The following is a 24,604-nucleotide window of genomic DNA, read 5'->3' as shown; positions in this document are numbered from 1 at the left end:
GCTTAATGGGGAATGAGTACGATCAATGAGGCCCTGTCTACCTGGCCACACGCGCCCTGCCTTCCTGCCTTGGTGCAGCAGCAGAGCTTGTTTAGCTGAGATGAACGCCCCCAGAGCAGCCCCGACGGGAAAGCTCCCAGCTCTGCATGGCGAGACGTGTTCCTTTCCTTCTCAGAGCTGATCACAGTTTGCTGTCGTCTGTTTTTATGTTTATCCCTTTTGTAACTGCCTCTCCTCCGGAGATTTTGCTCAAGCAGCACAGGACCAGGTGTGTCTTGCGGCCTGCCGGATATTGTGGGCAGGGAAACCGCCGAGCCCACATCTGGCTCTGGTGCTGAACGGAGAAGGCACAAGGCCCAGGGGCCCATGCTGAACCGAGGCCCCTGCACCCAAAATTATGGTCTGACTTTGGGCAAATTACACAGTCTTTTTTACCCTGAGATTCCTCATCTGTCTATGAAAATAACTGCCCATGGAACACAGAGTTACAAGTATTAAAGGAAATCACCAAATTCACAACCTAGCCAAGGGGCTACCAGTGCATCCTCAACAGATAAATACTACCTTTATGGCTCTGACACACGCCAAGCTTGGTGGCCGCACAAAGTGTAAACTGCTAAGTGCCAGTGTGTTAAGTGTTTCATGTGTGCTATAATACCCTTTAGAACTTACAACAATCCCAGGAAGTAACGAATATTATCATGCCCATTTCACAGATTCACCAACAGGTTAAGAGTGGTTACATTCTAGTCCAAGGCGCTATGGTGAGGTAATGGCGATTTCAACGTGAATATGCCCCAGGCCTGGGCTCCATCTCTGTCCCATCCACCTGACCACTTGCCTATGAAATCCACCTGTCCAATACCCAAGTTTGAAGCCGGCCAGCTCTTAAATGCAATGTGTGCCACCGTTTGTCTATGTTCCTTAATTACCATAAACAGTTCTCAGAAAGCACTTCAGAAAGGAAAGTTAGACTCACGTCCCTGCCCACAAAGAAGAGGAATTCTGCCTTGCCTTCTCCTGTAACGTGCAGAAACCCTTCCCATTCACCACTGAATCCTTTTGTATGCTTCCTCCGTGTTCATGTTTGCACACGGCTTATTAAAGTAGAAGTTACCTGCAGTAATTCCATCTCGGTTCCTTTCCAAGGTTCCAGATTATCCATAATCAGGGTAATATCATAATTTTCTGTGAACGAAAATACTACAATGTGAATGAAAATACTGCAACCATGTCACTAAACAAAGAATGCTGAAAACAAGTCATCAGCGACTGCTGCCGCACCCCAGTGAAAACAGGCCTGCAGCCACTCACAACGGTGCCCTCTGAGCAGACTCAGAATAAGAAAGGACAGATTACTGGCCCTAGATAGCTAGGTGCTTGTCTAAAGAATATATTCAGTGAGCCCAAATGTTTGCGTCCTCCCATATATTGAAAAGCACTAAATTCTTGAACGTGAGATACCTGGCTTTCTTTAGATAACAAGCAATGTTTTATTGTTCTAACTACCTGGTCTTTGTTGTAAAGCTCCTATATAATCCTAGCTTCTCCCCTACTCGTGGGAGCAGTCCCTCAGAGTGTTCCGAGAGGCGGTCATCCTGGCTCGAGTCCTCCTGACAAATAAAACATAACTCTTAACATTCAGGCTGCACGTTTATTTCAATCAAGTCCCAGAATAGACACAACTCATCAATTCTGTAGTGGGACACACTGGATCAGGAACCAAAAGAGTGAAGTAGTCCCGAAGAACTACGGCTCCCTCTTTCTTCCTGTCATTATACATTCCTACCAGAACTCATTACTATGCTGTCTGCTCCTCTGGCAACCAAACTCATAGAAGAGTGAACTCAGCAGAGCACCATGCTGGGGAGAACGCCCCGCAGCAGCACTGCAGGCTGCCTGCCCTCCCGCACGCTCTGCCGACCGCTAGTGTCCTCCGTGGAGACCAGGTCAAAAGAGCTGTTCCCAACAACTGCAAAGTCCCACATATTAAATAAAAACATTTTATTTTATACGATATGTTACGTATATACCCATCTCTGAAAACAGCTTTGCCAGAAGCCCAAACCTTCAATATTAATATGCAGAGGCAAACCCTGTCCCCAAGGGAAAACATGTCTTAAGACGACGCTAAGGCCTCCAAAGTCCTCTCCATGACAATGAACCAAACTGCCTGCAGGTCTGCAGCTGCAGGAGGCTACATGTATGCTTTTAAAGCAGCCCCCTTCTGCCCTCGTGTGCTACAATGCCCTTTTATGCCCTCCCATCACAGGGCAAGAGCAGCCGCTGCAGAAACTTGCAGGGGCCTCAGAGCCAGGGATTATGCACAGGTCACACTGCAAACCTACTGCCCGCCTCACAGCCCCCAGCCAGCAGGTCACCTGGAAGTCACAGCAAGTGCCCCAATCCAGAAGTCTCTTCATTTGCCAGCACAACTGATCACTGGTCTCCAACCTTCGTCAGTTTTGCACAAAACAGCACCTTCTACTGTGAAGTGGGTGGTTTTCGCTTCTGTGCCCCATCCTTACTGGAAACGTTAAGGGAAACCAAAAGGCCTCTTCTCAACCCTTTTCTGATGACACCCTCCCACCCACAATACTCATATGCTCAAGAGTTTGGATCCACGTGATTTTGTTTCCCTTATGCTAAGTGGCTCAAAACACTGCGGGATTCTTTCTCCTTTGAGGGTATTAGCACTCACTTTCTCGGCTTTAATCTGTTTTTGTCTCTCTCTTCAGTGTCCCTAGCAGTTGCCACCTCTTACTCCCTTCAGCAGCCTCCCTCCCAACATCTATTCTAGGGAATCAGCTGTGATGAGGGGCCCGGGGGCAGTCACAGAAGATGCAACTAAGGCACAGAGAGGCTACATAATTTGCCCAAGAAATCACCTTGAGCCACCAACAAAGTGTGTCACGTCCCTCTATTTAAGAGTTATGCTAAGCAAATTAACTTTTTGTAGATTATGTTTATAAACAGATGAGAAATCAAAATACATACAAGGACACACATCAACTCTAAGATGTTCATTAACTCCACTGTTTTGTTTCAATTTATTTTATTTCTATTAAAAAATTGAGAACACCTGCAGCCTATATAGCAAAATGTTACTGGGTTTTAAATCCAGAATATAGAGGGGTTATGTCATTACTCATTCTTATATGCATGTTCAGAATACAAAATGATTTGAAAGACTTTCTCCCCGCCCCCTACTCACTACTGGCTCTCACCAGAGCTCCCAGATCACACATCTAATACCTTTTCACTTTACCCACAGCTGAACTCAACAGTTTTCCCCCAGAACTCCCTCTGCAGATTTCCGTCCTCAGAACACAGCAGGACCATTATTTAACTCATTAATCCACCCAGAAACCTGGGCCTTACTCCATCCTACCTTCACAGACAGCATTGATCCTTTCATTTTAACCATCAAAACATGCCTTCAATCTGTTCACTTTTACCCACTGACTGTCCTACCGCTCAAGTGGAAGCCACCAACACTGCCCACCTGGACTCACGAGTCTCCCAAGTGGCCCCACAGCCACTCTTCCCTACATTAGACAAATGGGATTGTGTCACTCCCGCACTTTTTGGACTCTTCAGACCCAATTTTCTTAGAAGAAACTTCAATTTCTTCACCTGGTGAAGGTCTTTGCCATGTAACTGTCAGCTCAGGGAGGGCAGGAACCGCCCTCTCCCCTGGCCCCGCCCTCTGGCAGAGCTTCAGCTTGGGAGGACCTGCTGAGCTACATCAGCCTATATTATAAACCTGGTCTTGAGTTCTTAGCAAACAACTTCACTTATCTATACAAATCCAATGTAGATTAAAAGATTTTAGATGTTGAGCTAGACAATTGATTTGGGGATTTTGCACTGGCAACCTGCAAGTATATGTTCTAATGATTGTGTCTTGTTAAAACCACACACAGATTAAAGGAGTATTTGTGGAATGTCTTCGGAGTAAAAGGGACTGTACTTTTACAGATTTTATGTTTTATTACATGAACAACCAGGACAGGGTCACAAATGGAACCGCCTCACAAGTGACAGAAGACAGGTGAGATGCATATAGCAACAGGTCACAAAGATGGTAAGAGCAAAGTTGTTTCTCCAACCCCCGAAAAAATTCCTCCAAGAACTGAAAACTCACAATTTTGAAAATAAAATTCTATCATCTAAAGAAAGAAAATAAATAATCCTCTTCATCAGGGTTTCTAGATCTGACTGCAGAGTTATTAGCAGGCCATACTGAATCCTAGCACAGAAAAATCAGATGGACTAGTGGTGAGTAAGTTCCAGGAAAACGGCAGTAATTCCTCCACTTGAAAGAGGACACACACTCACTTGTTCAAGGTGATTGTAAACAACATTCTGCAGAAATTCAGAATATTCAGGCACCGCTTCTAGATGGTGATGACACGGAAGGACGGCTTGGATGCATGCTTCTAACTGAGTCACCGGCATTCTTACACAGCAGGGTGAAACGGAGGCCCTCAGCCAAGAGCACAGATGTTCCTGTCATGTATCCCAGATCGTGCCTCGGGGACTCAGTGTCCTGTAGCAGTGCGGCCCCAGGCGAGGACCCGCAGCGTGGCCCACGCAAGCAGGAGGGGCACCGTGCTTGAGAAATCCCATCCCCGATGGGGGCAAGAGGGGCTGGTGGGGTTTTGTGAACCTATAAATGCTCATAGAAATAAACCTGCATACATTCACGTGATAAAATTAACTGTAGCAGGCTATTTAACAAAATTTCAATTATCAGTGTTAATTTTACCATTCCTTTCCTCTTGTCCCCTGCACTCTGAGACAGGCTTAGGCTCTCTCACACATGCAGCTCTGATGCAATAGTTGTGAATTTATTTTATTTTGCTACAAGTGTTTTCGCTCCCAGTGTCGCTGTGACTGTCGTCTCTTAACACAGTCAGATATCTTCCTGGATCTCTCCATGAGTTCCTTGCTCCTGCTTCTCAGATCCTGAGATAAAGAACAGGTGAAGGCATATGACTGGGAATGTCAATGTGGACTTGATCAAAGTCCTCAGTGACCCCCTAGGTGAGTGCTGCCCACCCCTTACCTTCGATTCTCAAGGTTCTGCCCAGGGTGACATCCAGACAGGAGAAATTCCTGGGCCCAATTAAGAGCTGTGTGGCTTGGGTGCGGGGAAAGTTGCAGGAGCTGGTTCCGTAGCCAGTCACTTCCATATCTCTGCTCCTCTCTCTCCCGAGGCCCCGCTGCCAAGCCCCCAGGCTCCCTGAACTTCTGTCCTTCTCTTCTACTCTACTTCAAGCCCTTTTCCTCTTCCTTTATTCCCTGATTATCCCCAGCTGGAGTGAGTTTCCCATCACAGATTCTGAAAAATTTTCCTGCAGCTGAAAAACAGGTCTCCAGAGGTCAATGCCCATATGGTGGTTCCTGAAGAGAGCCCCTGGTTAGGGGGACCCTCACCAACACTCATGGGGCATCAGACATGTTGCAGGGTCGACCACCCCCAACAAGAGTTTGCTGTGACCCCAAAGCACGCACAGCTCACTAAAGTGTAGTTTTAGTCCTTTATTAAGAAGCAAAAATAAAAAAATTGCTCGTTTCATACTAAAATTATTTATGAGGTAGAAAAAGTAATTCTAATAGAAAAGAACAAATTTCACTCCATGTTAGATATGTTCGTCTGACTTTAAACCTGTACCTTGTTTTCTAGGCTCAGACTTGCTATCTCTGCACCTTTTGTAAAAGAATGTTGCCTTTAGCCTGAAATACCCAGGAGGGCCTATTCTCCGGGCTCTGATCTTTAAGGATATTAGCTCTTCTACACTTATGTACAGATGGCAAGTTGCAAAATAGAGAATAACCTTTCTTTTTTTTGGAGGTTATACGGGGGCACCATAATTTGACCCACATGGACAGCTGCAGGAACAAAGGATTCCAAGGAGAAACAATTCATATAGCAAGAAGTTTGCAACAAGCAGCCACATCCCCGCCGCTTTTTAGTATAAAATGAGACTGAATTCTGCATGGGGAAGAGAGTTCTACTGGATATCAATATGCCATTTTCTGGGTCTGCCGTCTTTTCAAATAAAGTCACTATTCCTTACTCCAACATCTCATCTCCCGATTTATTGGCCTGTCATGCAGCAAGCAGAACGAGTTTGGACTTGGTAACAAAGTGACTGCATTAGAGGTAGTATGTCTCCACTGTTTCCTCATTTCCAGAATGTCACAACCTATCAGTTTTATATGCTTTTTAACAACACGAACAAAAAACCTATTATACGGAACTGATTCCAAGAAATAAAATTATTTCTACTCCTTCAAACATTTTTTTCTTTTTATTTTGTTTTGTTATGCTTATTGAAAAGAAAATAAAAGTCAAATCATTTTATTTCACTTATTTTTTAAAGCTACATATTGTAAGTACTACAAAGATATTTAAATTGCAATAAAAATTGTTCCTATATTAGTATAAAGATATATACACAATCAATGCAGATTAGGAAAGGAGTAGATATTTACTAAAAATCCACTGCACATCCAGTCTTTTACAAGCATATCCTGGAATATAAACTCTATTATCCCGGGGTCCCCCACCCCCATTCTCACTGCGGAGTCCCTTAGTAATCAACTACCAAGGCACCAGCATAGAACCATGCAATCACTATTTTAGGTATAAATGAGAGTATTAGCTCATTCAATTCTAAAACAGAAACCTTAAAATAAATACTGAACTTATTTACAGATAAACAAAATTGGACACAAAAAAGTAAAGTTTCTCCCCCAAGACACAAAGATAATAATTGGTAAAGGCAAGATTTGAATTAATCTGACTGATTCTAAAAGCTAAGGTGGAAATCCCCTTTGACTTTGGAGGTACAGCAGCACAACCTAACACCCTATCTTTGTTCAGATCTAGCTTTAGACAGCCTGAGACAGCACCCCATTCCTATGGAACTCGAGGGCAAACAATAACAATAAGGGTTTTATATTCAGTATTTTCTTAAGTCTCAATTATATAAAGTGTCAGCAGATCAGTAGAAAACTCTGGGAAATGTGAGTGGGTCCAGAGCTTTTCGCTGATAAGAAACTCATTCGATCAGGACAGAGTGACCTTCCCATGAGAGGCCTCATGTACATAAACTAAAGGCAGCTGAGCAATGAAAACTAGCAAGAACATGGAACTCAAGCAAGAAGGATGCCTGCTATCCCCTGCCCAGTTGCCTCTTCACCCACGTGGACAAGATGGCAGAAGATCCAGGTTCTTGTCCAAGTGACAACATAATGGATTCTCACCCATGAAATGTTATGACTCTATGCTGTCTTAAGTCCTTTCCAACTAAAATATGATGACACCAATATCTCAGCAGAATGTCTATGTCTCCACTTTCTCTCTTCTATTAGGAGACTATATCTATGGCTACAAAGCAGAAATTCAATTAAAAACACCATGCACGAAGCCTGGTGAACGTCTGTGTAAGAGACACTGTTCTCACGCTCAGTGAGTGAAAACTCAGAAAAAGTGGTCCTTCTCCTACTGCAAGTGGGAGGTAGCCTGATTGTGTGTGTGTGTGTGTGTGTGCACACGCGTGTGTGTGTAAATCAAATACAATGTATTCTGGGATTTGCACAGATTTTTTTTATGTTGCTATTATTTCGTGAGAATGAGCCTACCTTTAAATTAATTTGAATCTATTATTCTGAGAGAATCTCAGGCTCTTTTGGTGGAGGTTGGGAAAGGGGAAAGGAAAGGAGGAAAGAAGTAAATGAAGCAAAGCTGTAAGAGTACTGCTAGGGAAAGGCAAGACATTATTTTTGTTCCTACTTGCATCACACACAAATTAGGGACTGGCTTTCCCCCATGTCTTGTCAAGCACTGAGCTGCAGAAGAACAGGCAACAGCCCTTTTCTCACTAAGCTTGTGACTGTACGTGACATCTTATAGACACAAATTATTTAACCTGATCAAACACTCTAGCAGCAGGATGTAATTCTCCTACTTTGAGAGACAAGGAAACAGGAAGTGAAAGAGGGTATATAGCTTGACCAAAGTCAGAGGACAAGTAAACTAAAGAGGATGAATTCAAACTCAGATCTGAATGCAGAGTCTGATCTTCCCACTCCCAGGGCTGGAAAATCCTTAACACAAGGCTCCCCAGCTCCTCTGCATTGTTCCTGGCACCAAGCATTTCCCATGGCGATGGTCTCCAGTTCTCAGACACAGTGCTCTGTGCAGCCAATAACCTCCATTCGACCTTGATCATCTACCTGCCACGCCCACCAGGTTTCACCATACAGGCAGGAAAGCTGGATTTCAATTGCATACAAAGCCACCCTGGTTTAAGCTGGACTGTTTATCAGCTTTTCCAGCATAAAGGCAGCCATGAAAGTGCTCACAGTTTGTACATGAGCCACACTACCTCTCTCCATCTGTCTCCCCACCTATACTACTTAGCTATGACCATTTTGAGAATCTTGGAAACAAATTTTTAAAAACAGAAAAGAAAGGATTCTGTAACAAGTACTTAATACTTACAATTTTAAATGAGAAGTTACAAAGTGAGTATTTACAAACCGAATCTGCCTTCCTAGGTGTCAGTTTTAACAGTTAAAAAAGATAATAGCAAAAATTTCTCACTTAAAAAATTAACAAAAACATCAACAATAATCTGGAATAAACTCAAAAACAATGCCCATGTTGTACATGGAGAAAGTACAGGACTGTACTGAGGGGTAAAGTAAGAAGTGTGAAAGTAGAGACATCAACATATTGTATGGAGGAAAGCAGTTTTAAAGATGTACGTTCTCCTAAAGATAATTCAAAATTACTAAAAAATCCCATGACAACTCTTATCTGTTTTTTTTTAACTTGAAAAAATTATATTAGAATTCTTCAGGAATAATAAAGTCATAATACAAGCCAAGAAATTTAGGGATCGAAAAAAGAATCAAAAAATTCGCACTGTAATATATTAAATAAATTTTTACAATATGTAAGATATAGTGCTAGAGTAAGAAAGTAAGATTGACAGAAATAAATCATGAGCTCAAAAAGAGACTCTAGTGTACATAAGTAGTTTTTACAGGTGGGATTTCAAATTAAAAAGCAAAGTATGAATTTAATAATTGTCTTGTTACAATCAGAGAATACCTGGAAAAAACAAATTCTATTCCAGTCAAAATGACCACAAGAAAAATTACAGAAAGTGATGTAAATATTAGAAAGTACTAATAAGAGCAAATACAACCCTTTGCTCATATCAATTCAGCTTCTCCTCACTATGACAAGTACCATTATCATCTCCATCTTAGAGATTAAAAAAACCTACAGAAGAAATTTATACCATTATAAGAAAGCATTTCTAAGAGTAATATCAAGAATAAAACCCAAAAAGAAGACATTTACTATCTTAAGGTTATTTTGGGCCACAACAATAATGAACCTACTGAACAAAATGAAAGGCAAGAAATGACAAGGGAAAGCTCTGTGATACATGTTGATGAAGACAAGGGGCTAATGTTCATAATATACATAGAGGTGTCACAAAGCAACAAGAAGCTCCCTCACTTAAATATTTGCAAAGGACAAAAGGGATCATTCACTTTTTAAAAGTTAGGTGGCTAATGAGTGAAAAATGCTCAATACCACACTGGTCATAAAGTGCAAACTAAAACAATGAAAATCATTTTGCTCATCATATTGGCAAATATTTGTAAAAGATATTCTAGCTAGTGTCCATTTTTGAGACAACAAACTGTGAGCGATCTTTTGGAGGACGACATGTCAATGGATATATAAACTCTGAAAAACGTGTGTACACACAGGCTGAACTTCACTTTTAGGAATTGTTTCATTTACAAAAAGAATCAGTTCAAAAAGATGTACTCATCAGAGCATTTACACAGCACTGTTTACATTGGTGGGAAGAAAAGCTGAAGTGGAATCATACCCAGGGATAGAGAATTGGTTACAAAATTTATTCTACATCTTTTCATTCCCCACAGTAGAAGGAATTTCTAGATTCACTTGAAAGGAGCCTGTGATTTATGTAGTTGTCACATCCAAGGACTAAATTTCCAGAAACCTTAGCTAAAGGAATACTCATACAAGATCACAGGAATGTTTGTACAAGAAGGATGCCAGTCAGACACCCTTTCTGACAGTGGAAAATGGAGAAAACTTAAGTGTCCACCATCAAGACAATGATGCGGTAAATCACGGTGAGCTGTGGCCACTAAAGTTCCGGTGTTTCGGCGTGGTCCAAGGCCTTGTCCACAGTTCTCTCCCACGAAAGGTGTCCTTACACAAGAGACCAAACCTGCACATCAGGAGACCTCTCCACTCTATCTGAAAGGACCGGGTGAGTCTGGAGGGGGAGGACGTCTGTGATATATACCTTAGTGAATAAACCGAGCTGCAGAAAACATATAGTATGGCCTTATTTTTCAATAAAGCATATATACACACACATATACATAGATTTCTCATATACGTGTATGTATGTGTGTATATATATATGACAAAGGCATAAAGGTCATGAAATATATACTCCACATTGTCAGCAGCTTTTACTCTCAGGAAAAAAGGGGAAGGGAAGTAGGGGACTTTCGGTACCACCACAGTTCTCTTTTCAGTATTCCAGTTAAGTTTACTTGGAATTTAAAAGTTCACTTAAGTCCAAAGTAAAATGGACGGGGATTCCACAACACAGAATGCTATAATGGTCATTAAAAATCATGCCAGCGGAGATAGAATACTGTAAAAAAAATTGTAATAAGCTGAATGGAAAATGGAGGTCTCCATACAGCAAACAGGCACACAGTGCTCGCTGGTTTTTATGACAGAGTTAATACACACTGATGAAAAGAACAGAAAATAGATTTTAAAGTGTTAATTATTATCTCTGAATACTGGGAACAGGATAGACCCTTTTGACCCTTTTTTCAGACTTTTATATTTAATACACATTATTTTTCATCTGAAAAATGCATTTTTAGATGTCTAGTACCACACATTGGAAAAAATACACGAGTACTTACAGAAACAAATAACTAGGAGACACCGCAGCACCATCACACAGTGCAGAATGGGTGATCCTGAATAACACCACGCAGTTACATAAGGACCCAAAAAGTGAAAGCACCCGCTGTAACAGGGTGCGGCCCCCTTCTATTTGTCAGTTGTGTCTTCAGGGCTCAGGCACTTCTGAGCACGGCCAGTGTCAGTGCTGGTGTCTGGATGGATGCCACTGGAGGTGAAGGCACCTGCAAGCCGAGAGAAAGAACAGAAATCATCCTCTGCTTTTTCTGTCTTGTTCCTTTTTCACTTTGAAAGAGAGGCGTAAATAAGATAAACTGAATCTTCCCTACTGAAATTTTAGTATTGAAACAGTTTTATATTGTTCACAACTAATATTCTGCCTATAACTGTCTTTTCAACAAACCATTATATTTATTAAATGTTAATTAACTCAGTTAATTAACTACCTGTTGAAACCTATTAAAGAACATGAAATGCACTACGTGAAAGCACCACACCTGCAGTGACTAGCACAGCTGTGTTTACGACAGTGCAGTCAGCCCCCACCATCCCGTGTCCCTGAGCTCCTGATGCTCGGAAGAGAGCACGCTGCCCCCTCAGGCGGAGAAACATGGTAAAAGCATTTTCTGAAATCTACAGCACTTACAAAACATAACTGATTAATCCCAGGCTCCTTTGAGGCTGTCATTTTCCGTTTCTGGCCAACACCCGTCAATGAGCAGAACCACCCCATTCCCGAGTCATGGGACTCACGTGGGCAGAAGTTTTGGAGAAATTTCCAGGTATAGCATTTAAACCAACTATACATAAAACTCTGAAAAAGAAAAGATGCAATACTCTGATTTTGGAAGATACTAAACTATTCTCCTAAGCCTTAGTAGTTGGAATGGCTGGGCTTCTTCTAAGCCACTTATTTATTTCACAGCCAGTGAGCATCTCCCACAAACCCTGTTTCCCTGTGTGTGCTGGGAGCCTCAGGCATATTGATGCTGTCTATCTTATAAGTCACAAGGCAGAGGCGTGTGTCTCACGCCTGCAAATCTCACACAGGCTCAACTCCTAGCCTCACTGTATGAACTTGGCCCCACTTTCTCACCTGTTTATTTGGTATCTGTTCTTCTGTAAGCTGCCTGAAATGTTTCTTGAAACAAGTCAGAAGAATGAGTGGGTAGAGAAATGGACAGATGGACAGGTGAGAGATGGGCAGACAAATAGTGAGACTCCAAGAGAAGGGGAGCAAACAAAATTTCCTATGCAAAACCCTCTTCTAGTCAAGGAAGAAAACCACCACAAAAAAGTGTGAAGAGGCAGGTGGCTTAGGACTGTTTCCTGGATTCCATGAAAAGTCACACCAAGAAATGAGAGGGTAGAACTATAAATAATAAAAGAAAAAAGCATGCATGTTTGAAAAATATATCTACATTAAGTACTTTCTAAAGAATAGATTCAAATCAGCAAGGCCCAATAACCCAATCCTTGGGTATTTACATAAGTGAGAATCCCTTCTCCAATCAGCAAGGCATCCATTCGGAGCACTGAGAGTCTACACGGTGTAGTCATAAAGGCGTCACTGCAAAAGCTGTGCTATCCTGCACTTGCGAGGAATGAGCAGGTGTGCTCGGGCTGCCCACTCGCATCATTTACACCCCACAGCACCTCTACGGGGTAGGGATGCCTAGCGAGCCCCGTCTCTGCAGGACAGAAAACCAGTCCTGGAGAGGCTAAGTCGATCTACCAGTTCTCCATCTCACAATACTTGTCACTCCAGAGCAGGACTCGAACTCAGACCCACATTTGTAACCACAGTACTACCGTACTTTATGTGCTTTTTGTGTGTATAATACATTTGTTTCTGGCATGAAAGGGTATTTAATAAATGATTGGTTGTCTTGTCTATCTCATTATCTCACAATCTTTATATTTTTGAATTGTACACTTCCCCTGGAGAAATGAACGGAAAGAGCGGTGGTCAGAATGAGGTGGGGCTCCATTCTTTATCTGTTACCTCATCTCATTCAAGTCCCCAAACATGGAGAAGGAGCAAAGGTTTTCTTCATCATTTAAAGAGAGGGCTCCAGTGATGGTGACTTACTCAACTCCAAAACCGAGACTGGGGGAAGGGCACATGCAGCAACGAGAACAGTATCACCTGTAGGAAAGTGAAAAGGGCTCAGGGGATGGTCAATGGGGCAGCCTGATTTAATTTCAATCGATAATTCAATAACACACTCTAAAAATACTAGCATGCAACGGATTTGATCTTTCTTGACATCTAGCAAGTTTCCACAGCCCACATGTAACATTATCATGAACTAGTGAAAGGAAGAGTCCACAGACAAGGAAAATCAATGCCACAGGCAGGCTGAAACCCAGGCTGGAGGAAAGGAAGGGAAAGGGCATAGTTAAGAAGAGGGGAAAGTCTGGGAAAAAGACATCATCACAAGGACTCTCAAGCATCATCCGGCAATCATATAATCATTCTTTCAAGAGAGAGTTACTTAGGTCCTATTTTGTGCGAGATTTTACAAAGGGCAGAGAGACCCCAGCATCCATGTTGGCAGCAATTTGCGGGGCTATATTACAATTCAAATCCCGGTAACTTGCAACTTGTACTCAGTATAAAGGGAAAAAAATAAAGTAAAATAATACTATGTAAACTCTACACATTGCTGAAAAAAAATTAAAGAAGACCTAAATACCTGGACACACAACGCAGATTCCTGGATCAGATCACAACATTCCTGGGATGGCAGTGGTCCCCAGAGCGATGCAAACATACAACGTGGTCTCGATCACAATCCCAGTGGGCTCCTCTGCAGAAACTGACTAGCTGCTGCTACAATTCCTATGGGAATTTGAGAGTCTCAGTAACCAAAACTTACTTGAAATAGAAGAACAACGTGAGAGGACTTGTAATTTTCAATTTCAAACATTACAGCTGTATCTCCAAGTGAGATTAGAGGCCATTTTTAAGTTATTATTTTGTTTATCCTTATTTTCTAAATTCTGTACAATGAATATACCTGTTAGAATAAGAAAAATAAAAAGTTAGGTATCTTTTAAAACTTGCACATCGATTCATTTATTGGGAAAAAATTATTTTAACTCTAAAGAAGTAAACAAATATCTAGTGAGAAAGGACTACTTAAAAACAAGTGTGCATTTACAATTTTCATAAATTGAAAACTGAAAAGCACAAACACATCAAGTTTCTTGGGAGACTCGTGAAACATATTAATAATTATTTTCAAAAATTCTAATTGAAAAATGAAAACTCAAGAAAGGGAAATTCGTGATTGATAGGCAACTGCGGACACGTGGAGAGCAAAGGCCGTGAAATCACTGTTCCTTTAACTCTGCTACTAGCTCAATAGGAGAGGAAATTCCTCACTGAGGGGACAATGGAATCCCATGCATAAGATAGGATACACAGTACAAACTGCAGTAGTATCGGGAGTGAATATGTTAGAAGAATTCTGAAGTTACAACATTGCTGAAAAACTATAAAAACACTGACAGACAGATTAAAACACACAGTCATACATATTATATAGAAACATGAACTCTTCTCCCATGTTGCATAGAAATACAAACATATTTGTTCATTTATGTGCACTGATTACTTTATCCCAGGTAGAATATTTCAACTAAAACAAATAATCAATATTACACTCCTATTGTCAAATGTACTTGAAAAGTTACTCTGCTATGTAACCATATGTGTGTAAGATAGATCTAAAATTAGTGAAAAAGAGCTTTGTATGGTTTCTTGAATTCTTCTCAAAATTCCAAGCTTAATTTTAAAATAGATCTGAGCAGTATTTCTATATTATCTTTTCCCTTGTGAAATGAACAACACAGTCTTTTTTCAAAATTCTGTCCTTACAATGATTCACGAGCACAGTATCCTCACAAAACTGCTGGACAGCAGAGCACTATCCAGACACTGTGACCAAATAAATGAAACACAAGGAAGACAGTGACCCTATTCTGGAGGGCTTATAGTCTGTGTCAACACTGGGGTTTTTACTTGATTGGTTTGATTGGGTAGCAAAATAAAATCAATCAAGTACTTTCTTCTTTGAGCATTCTATAAGTCATGACTGTTTTTAGTGTCATTAGCAGGAAAGACTTAAGCATGACTTGGTTAGGTCAACTAGCAACAATCATCACTGGAGAGTGAGTAATAAAGAAGTTAACTGATAGCAATGCTTCTGCCTACATGAGACCTAAAATAAATCTACACTGACATCCGAAAGGAAAATAAGGAGATGAGGTCCCCAATGAGAAAACAAACTAACAAGAAATCAAAAAAGGAAAGATGTATTCATTAACGATTCCAGGCAGTAGTGGAGCATGGTGGTGAAGATCACAGATACTGGGGACAAACATGAGGGTCTGAAATCCCACAGCACTGGGTAGCTGTGACACTGATATTTCAGGGAAATTTTCTGCATCTCAGTCTCCTATCCATAGACTGGGGACAACAACTGCACCCATCTCCTATAATGTTCCTACAAATTTAGATATTTTATACATAAAAGTTTAAATAAAATACTTCAGATTTTAAATAATACCCCAAAAGCAGAAGGAACAAAGAAAACAGAGATAAATTGGAGTTCATCAAAATTTAAAATTTGCTTCAAAGGGAACCATACAGAAAGTGAAAAAACAACACACTGGAGAAAATTTTTTCACATCATTTATCTAACAAGGAATTTGTATCTCCAAATGAAGAAAAAACAACCCTACAACTCAACAATAAAAAGGCAACTCAATTAAAAGGTTAATAAAGGATCTGAGAAGGTATTTTTCAAGAAAAATATAGAAATGTCAAATAAGCACAATGAAATGATGTTCAATAGCATTAGCTGTAAGTGAAATCAAGTCAAAACCACTAGGAGAAACAGCTTCACACTCACAACAATAGGTTATAATAAAAAAAAAAAGGGTAACAACCACTAATGAGGACACAGAGGAAGCGGAGCGCACAGCCATTGCTGATGAGGACGTAACACAGCGTGGCCACTTTGGAAAACAGCCTGGCAGGGCCTCAGAGACTTGAACATTTGGTTTCTGTCTGACCCAGCAATTCTGCTATCTGGGCACACACGTAAGAGAACATAAAACAGATATCGACATAAAAAATCCCACATGAGTGTTCACGGCGACATTACTCATCACAGACAAAAAGCAGAAACAACCCAAATGCCTATCACCTGGTGAATTGGTAAACAGAGGGGCCCAGCCATACAGTGGAAAGTTATTCAGCAATAGCAAAGAATAGAATAGTGACTCAGGCCACAACATGGACAAACATTGAAAACGTTACTGAGTGTGAAAGAAGTCAGTCACAATAGACGGTTCCACTTACATGAAGTGACTCGATTTACATGAAATGTCCAGCACAGGCAAATCCACAGAGAGAAAAGTGGCTCCTTGGGGCTGGGGGAGGATGGGGAAGATGGGAATGTCTGCTTATGCATACGGGGCTTCCTGTTGGGGGGATGAAAATGTTCTAAGATTGACTGGGATGCACAATTCTGGGCATAGAGTAAAAACCGCTGTACATTTTAATGGGTGAATTGTATTAAAACTCTTAAGAACAAAAGCATCTAGGACCAGTACCTTCCATTGTAAATGCAAATTGCTAACTTTTATTAGAGGAAAAAGAAACTGCCCTCAGCATGAAAGCAGGAGATTAGCAAATGTGAGTTAACCGAAATTGGACAAGAGCATTTCACTTGAAACAGTTGCTGAGTGTACACTAAATATTCAGAAATAGGAAAATCACTTTGACATCACGAAGAACATTCTGCTTCAAATGCAGATCAAGAATTCGGCAAGCCCAGCTGCCAGAAATGACCAGAGAAGAATCCTGGTTCATAAAACTAGCACCAGAGCCAACAAGGAATTGGTGGTGAGGAAAGTAGGTGGCGAATATCTGGAACAGTTTGCTGCAAATAATTTCTCCACCGAAAATATAAAAATAAAATGAAAGTGATGAAATGGTCTGTTGACATCACGTGAATGGGCTTCCTTCGGTGCTCGACTGTTCCGTAACCCAGATTGAGAGTTTCAGGAGAATCAGCATGGCTCCTGGGTGTCCCCAAAGGACTGCCCACCAGCACGCTGACCACCATCACATCTACCAGGGTTGAATTGCAGAGAAGAGACCAAGTTCTGAAAGGTACAGGAAATGTTGACAAGGGAAGAAAAGGCTGAGTTCAGTCCTGGGACAGCGGCCCGCTGAGCAGAGGCCAGAAGGCTGCAGGTGAACTGCTGTAGCCCTGGGGCAGGAAGGAATCACGGGGGAGCATATCTCAATTCTCTTCTCTCTCTCCCTCCAGTAGGAGAACTAAAGCCTGTATCCTCCAAACCTGGAACTGTGGGTTCTGGCTGGCGGAAGTCTTACAGACACGGAATGATTATTCAAGACTCTGTGGAAAAAGTCAAGAAATCGAGAGGGAGTAGGGAGCCATCTCCATGAGCCTGTCAAATGTTCCCATATTTATTGTGTATAATCAAAGGGAAAATTCGTTAACAGTTGTGAGAGAGTAAGGAGGAAATTCGGGAAAGACAGGATGAGGCAGAGATTGTAGAATACACAATGAGTACAAAGGATTAGTGTATCTTTAGGGAAGTCATGGGGTGAGGGGAACAAGATATATTTTTTATATGTTCATTACAAAGCAGACCACCAGACCAGCCAGGTCCTTGTTTTGGGGATTATAGACTATCTAACAGCACACAAGCCCAGCGTTTATAGCTGAGGGTCTCGGTCCTTGCTTTGCAACCAGCAGAGTGCTATCTAAAACCTCAACTACACAAGCAAAGCATTGTCTCTGCTTTTTAAGGCAACGAGACTGGAGTGAGGATGCACCGGCACTTGCTTGCAAAGCAGTATAAAAGCATATTTTTTCTTCTTAAAGTTCAGAGGCGACTGGGCTGTGTTATAAATTGTTAACCCAATCATGGGCTCCCACATGGAACCATTATGGAGGACACCCTAGGATGACAAATCCTGGATGTGGGTCTTTTCCTGCCATCTTCAGCCACTCTAGAAGGGTCTAGGCACATCTGAGAATAACGATCCTACGGAACCACCCACTCTCTTAACTCCTGGTGCTTGAAACTTAATTTTAGCTCTACACAACTTTCCGTAGAAAAGTTTCAGAAATAAAAGATATAATATTCCTTTTATATCTCATCATATTACTGATTTTTCTGATTGCTCTATGCTGCTTCTACCTGGTAAAACACCTCATTCTGCAGGTGAATTCAGTAATTTCCATTGTGCATTTCTAGCCAGTTTGGGCTCGCTAACTTCTATTGGTCAAATATCGATACACTTAATTGATTTCTTTGTTTATCAATTTCATCCAAGTGGAGATGAATTGTCACTCATTTCCTCAGCTCAACCTCAACTCTTTTCTCATCAACTCAGGCCTCCTGAAAACAAACCAAAGTATTTTCTTCCCTTCTACTCTTTCCACAAACCCAACAGGAAACATCAGCCTGGAGAAAGAATTCAACACAAATGTTAAAACAAAAATCTATAAACCTGAAGCAACTCCATCTCCGAATCATGATACACAATGACATGAGAGTAATTGTGTCAGCCACAAAGCATGAGGGAGCCTGACTACCTGATTCCTATTCTTCAAAGGAAGGAAGGAAGGTTTTTGTATTTTTTATTATCATTCTTGGTCATTGTTTCTGATTATGCCAAAAAATAGTTTATGAAATAATTATGCACTGCAATAACAGATTTTTAATGTATCAATTTTAGAAGGCATTCAGAGGGGATAGGAAAACCCACCTCTGTAAAACATGCAAAATTTCTTCCCCTGTTAAGAACACGAATACAAATTGCAACAGAGAATTCAAATTCTTGTGGAGAGGAGCAAAAGCCACAGAATCAAAGCAAAGTAATTACAATGAGTCAATTTAAAATTCACTGGACAAACATGCTCAATGCATACAAATAATTTCAAAGGCACACTGCAAACCATTCACTTAATGATCTGCAGGCTAGAGGAAGAATTTCCCTCTTTAACAGACAACAGAAATCATTAGGGTGCCCCACCAAACCTGGAGCAGAGAACAATCAGGTTTTTAACAGTTCTGATAAATCAGCATGTTCTAAAGATCAAAATCCAGAAATTTTAAACATTCATTCAAACCACAATGAAACAAGCACTTAAAGAAAAAAAAAAACACCAAGAAACTAAGCACAGAGATCATTTAGATAGATCAATGAGAATTTCTTGTACCGCTGGAAGAAAGAACAGGCTATAACCTTTTACTTGAAAAATAAAACTTCTTTTAAAGATAAATACTAAAACACATTTCATCATTCATGTTGCCTTAAAAAATCTGAGGTACTTGTATCTGATCAGAAAAGCAATTCTGAGTAGTAGTATGTTACAAATCAGTGCCAGTTTGCTTTAGAAGAAAAGAGAAAAGTTACTGTTTCTCATTCTGCACAAAGTTTAAAGTACCTCCCTGCCTCTATCTCCTCCCATTTCCTAAGCTCAATCTCCCTAAATTTTCTGAAACAAGTATGAGAAAGTCTTATTCCCAATATGCCAAATGACAAAAGAATATCAATTTATTTGTGTAAATATATGCCTACACCTTGAAATGGAGGCAAAAGTTATCAGAAGTCTATATGGAACTTCTTTCTACCTTCCTGAAATCACACACACAAACGTTCACACAGACACAGACACATACCCCCTGGATTACTGGGCACTTCACAAGCTTAGTACTTACAACTTGTAGAAGATAACTTCGTAGTTAATTTAAAATACAAATCTGTCAGCTTTTGAAAGTCTTCATCATCTGCTAAACCATCTAAATATCAAAGAGACCCAATTAGCCTTCTCTGTAGAATGTAATTTCCTTTGATGGCAAAACAGACCCTAAGAATTACTGGATAAAAGATTCGTGTTTATCACTACCTATGATCGTTTTTAAGGACATTAACAGATTCAGAAATGTATGTCTCATCAACATTTATTCCTATAGAAATAGCATACGTGTTCAATTGTCTATACAGTGACTAGTTCCTATGATGGTGTTTAAGAGCTATTTTGTGTATAGCAATATTTATATTCAAGTGCAGAAAAGGAGGGTGTGTATTACTCAGTTGTAGAGCACCGGATTAGCATGCACAATGTCCTGGCTTCAGTCCCCAGTACCTCCAAAAAAATAAATAAACTAAGTGCATATTTAAAAATAAGAATAAACACAGGAAAACATACACAAAATGTTATGATAAATCACAGAGAAAAAATGTGACAATGAGTGTGTATATGTCCATGAATGACTGAAAAATTGTGCTGAACACTGGAATTTGACCCAACACTGTAAAATGATTATAAATCAATAAAAAATGTTAAAAAAATAAAAATAAAAATAAATAAATAAAGTTGCAAAACAAAAAAAAATAAGAATAAAGTTATAAAAAAATGCAGACTAAAAACCACTGCAACCTAGGTGCTACAATTATACTAAAAAAACAAGTGTTTCTATCAAATATTCACTATATGCCAATCACAGAGACAACCACAAATCACACCTGACAAGCATCACGTGTGATTCTCAGCAACCCTACTAAGTAGACACGGATGAGAAACCTGGCTCTGCGGATGAGGAGACGGAGCTCGGAGGAGCCGGGGACGCTGACCGTCCTGCTCCGTGTGACACCGCGTCAGCCCAGGGCAAGCACTGACAGTGCTGCACTGAGGGGACACCCAGCTGCATGGACCCTTGGGGTACTGGGGAGTCCCAGAAAACACTAAAAATTTTTCAGTGAAAAACCAGCTAAAATATATTACACTGTGCCGCATCCCTTAAACAGGGAACGTGAATGAGACCTTTTTGATGCCTACGTGTCCTTTCTGCCATCATCAGTTACTTGCCCTCACAGCGCGACCAGTGATGATCTGGATCCCATATGAAGTGCACTCAGATGGCAGAGCTTTTAAAGCTGTTTTATGAAGTTTGTAAGACTCTGTCTATGCTTCACAGTGGCGGTCATCCATCACTTCTCACCAGTGTGGACGTACCACCTGAAATCACTCCTTTCTGCTTTTTAAAATCCCTTCATCTACTCCAGACTTTTCAACAGCAAAGAAGCAGCTAAACCACAGACAGTGGACAGCTTTTCACCAAATTTCTTGCACAGCCCATCGGACTACCTGGAAGCCCTTTACTTTTATTAAACCCACTTCCAGGTACTTCATCATTTTCTGATTGGTGGACTTGGCCTCTGACTGAGCTACTCAGAGAGCTCGCAGCCTCACATCCGTGAGAGGACCCTGCTGTTTGGAGAAATCAGTGAGAAAGGCGTACATCCCCCAGTCAGGTCTGCACGGCTAGAAGTGCCACAACGTGCTAAAAATTTATACCGTCATAACCCCTGGGCTCCCATGGACTGGTTTCACATTAACCAAACTCATGAGACATTGATGCAAGAAAACCAGAAACTTAGCTTATTAATGTAACAGAAGACGTGAATCTATGAACCAGACTGAAATATCAGAGTTCAACCATGAGTACATTTTCTCCTCCATGGCCCAATCACGGGCAGGCAGTCACATGGCAAGCATGGACAGAAACGGAGCAGGAAAGGTTTCTAGATTAACTCAATGGACTAAATTTCTATTATATGAACAGATCTACTGCCCAGAAGACAATTAACGCCAATCACGGTGCACTCTCCATGGACAGTGGCAAGACATGACAATGAGCACCCGTGTAACTCTCCTTTCCCTGTCCTTTATTGGCTAACTGATGCACAGAGGTACAAAGATTCAGGGATGCTGATAACGCTAAACACCCAAAGCCCATCTCTGGGAGCATCAAAACCAGACAGCCAGGGTTTAAATACCAGCTCTGCCAATTACTAGTTCTGTGATTTTGCCAACTTACTTACCCTCTGTGTGCCTCAATTTCCACACTGTAAAACTGGGATAATAATCAAACCTTCCTTACTCGCTTGTTGAGAAGATTGAAGGATTCATTTCTGTAAAACACTCAGAAAAGAATGTAGCACATTTTGGGTGTTCAACTAATGTCAACTTAATATCAAAGTGATTTACAAGTCTCCCCTCTAATCATCTTATGTGTTTCCTGGCTAGCCTAAGTCCCAAAGAACATCCTTATTTCTCCTTTTATAAACTCTTGGGGAGTACCCTTATGATCCATCTAACCACCTGTTTAAACTGAGGGAGGGGATGCCTCCTAACCACTCCTCTGGGCCATGGAGGGTGCTTCTCCCTTCACACCCCTGGCCCCTGGCCCACAGCTACCACTCATCACACTAACAGAGTGAGGTGTGAGTCCGGGGAGACAAGTGGGGCATGTGAAACCCTTCCTTTCACTCCAGTGTTGGTCACCATTGGGAAGCACCTGGGATGCTCAGCTCCATGGCAGGAAAGCCCTATGCATGAAGGGGCACGTCCTCTCAAGGGAAGGCTCGCTGTGGCCCAGAGCTTCATGGGACAGGGTGAGTCTCTACTTCTGGGACACAGTATCATGACACGCATTTTCCCACAGCCTTGAAGTTCATGGAGAACGTGGCTTCATCAGTAACAAAGAAGACATTTATCGCCTGTCTACACTTTTGTTTCATCTCTCAGTAGGCTGCTGGAGACAACATGTGTATAAGTATTGGATCTCCTTAAGCCCCAAAATATATGAAGTAACAAATATTTCTGTGGCTTAACATTGGTTCAGGGTGACTGTGTAACAGTTTTGACTCTGCTGATGCTAAATTATGGGTATAGGAACTATGGAACCTCCTCAAATATGTTTCATCATAAAAACAGCTCTTCTTATTTTCCTGTATATTCCTGTCTTCACCTCAAAGAGCAGATAGTATAAATTCCTGATGTAGGATGAGGCTGCTGCCACAAACTGCCTCAGCTAGAAATTAATATCCAAGATGAAGCAGCGGATACACGTAAATATTCACGATTGTCAACTCTGCTCACGGGTCTGGGCCCTTCACTGCCTGAACGGGGGTGAAATCCCCACCCGTGTCTGGGAGGGAAGCCCGGGTCTTCCCGGGGTCACCCAGGCTTCACGGGCTATGTCCCCCCACAGACTGGCTTCAACGATTAAAATCTCTCAAGGTTTTTACACCATGCAAAACTAAAAGACATTTCTGCAGATGGAGCACTTCTCAGGCTTAAATCTTTTTTTGCCTACAATCACTCAGGGGGAAAAAAGAAACATGACTCTGCAAAGTCTCTGACCCTCACCACTCACAGGAGTAGAACGGCCAGAGCAGAAGATGGCTCTTCACATTGCAGGATGAGAACAAAATAAAGACGGCCCAACAGACACTCCCAGAGACAGCGCTCAGCAGTCTTCTGCACAATCACGGTTGTGCAGCCCTCATCACCTTCTATTTCCAGATCACTTCATCAGCCCAAAAGAATCCCCCTGTCACTAGCATTCACTCCCTAATCCCCCTCCACTCAGCCCCTTCCAACCATCACCTGCTCTCTGCCTCTGCATGTGCCTTTTCTGGGCATTTTAGATCACTGAAATCAACAATTTGTGACCGTTTGTGTCTGCTTCCTTTCAAGTAACAAGCTGTTATCAAGGCTTGTACATTTTGAAGTGGTATCAGCATCTCTTTCTTTTTTTTTTTTTGAAAACTTTAAAGATTCTTAGAAGGTGGTAAGTACTATCAAAAAGAGTAGAGTGGAGCATAAGTGATTGGGTTTCAAAGGGAAAAGTGTGGGTTGAACAGTCAGGGTGGACTTCCAAAAACAGGTGGCCTTTTTCATTTTCCTTTTTTTTTTCTTTTTAATTCGTTCTTACGTGTGAATAATGTTCCACTACATGGAGATACTACATTCTGTTCATCCATTCAGCAGCTATTTATGGACGAGGTCCAGAAAAATGAGTGTAAGAGGTGACTAGCATGGATGGCATTTAAGCAAAGGGCAAATTGTGCTTTCAAAAAAAGCCAACAAACAGAGGCACAAGGAAATTCAGTGCGTTTCTGAGCGAAGTGCTTGCTTGCTTCGGCAGGACTACCATGCAGGACTGTGGCGGATATTGGCAGGAGTCATGGTGTGGGAGTCACCTGAGAAGACACCCTACTGCAAGTAGCTCAGCAATTCTCCTCCCTCATCCTGTATTGTTAGAGCAATGTTTCTAGGTTACTCTTATTTCAAGTAATAGCATTTTAACTGCACATCTGATCATCTCCATCAGACCACATTACCTCCAAGTCACAGAAAATCATTCACTGACTGGAGCAGCACCAGGACATAACGGTGATGGATCAGGGAGTCCTGCAGCATTCCAGCCTGCAGGCACAAACCCCACATGTGCCCTGGTGATGTCCAGAAAATAAAATGCATGGAAATTTCTCACTGCTGGTACACGACATCTGCCCTCAAATTGCCCCAAAATCATGCTGGCAAAGCACTACTCAACCATCTCACTACAAAAAAAAAAAAAGCTAAGAAGGCAAATTTAGGCTCTTGCATTGAAAACCAGCAACCATCACTGCCAGTATCTGAGCTGGAATGCTCCTGACTTCGAAAACCA

The 24,604-nt window shown here is 41.4% G+C and overlaps 1 protein-coding gene and 1 pseudogene across 2 annotated transcripts in view; both read right to left on the bottom strand.

Moving 5' to 3' along the window:
* The window catches only part of LOC140688672 (trafficking protein particle complex subunit 9-like), a 70,218-nt gene extending 65,777 nt beyond the window's left edge, over positions 1 to 4,441 (bottom strand). The window contains exon 1 of one of the 2 annotated variants that reach the window (XM_072948279.1): positions 4,342 to 4,441. The gene's annotated coding sequence lies outside the window, so the exon portion shown is untranslated. The remainder of the gene's footprint in view (positions 1 to 4,341) is intronic. The other variant, XM_072948280.1, reaches the window with a different exon arrangement.
* LOC140688670 (trafficking protein particle complex subunit 9-like) overlaps positions 1 to 24,604 on the bottom strand; it is a 108,498-nt pseudogene that overhangs the window by 39,607 nt on the left and 44,287 nt on the right.

Source organism: Vicugna pacos, chromosome 23, assembly GCF_048564905.1.
Source record: "Vicugna pacos chromosome 23, VicPac4, whole genome shotgun sequence".
In the NCBI taxonomy this organism is placed as follows: Eukaryota; Metazoa; Chordata; class Mammalia; order Artiodactyla; family Camelidae; genus Vicugna; species Vicugna pacos.
The sequence above is the reverse complement of the archived record's forward strand: the minus strand, read 5'-3'. Positions and strand labels throughout refer to the sequence as shown.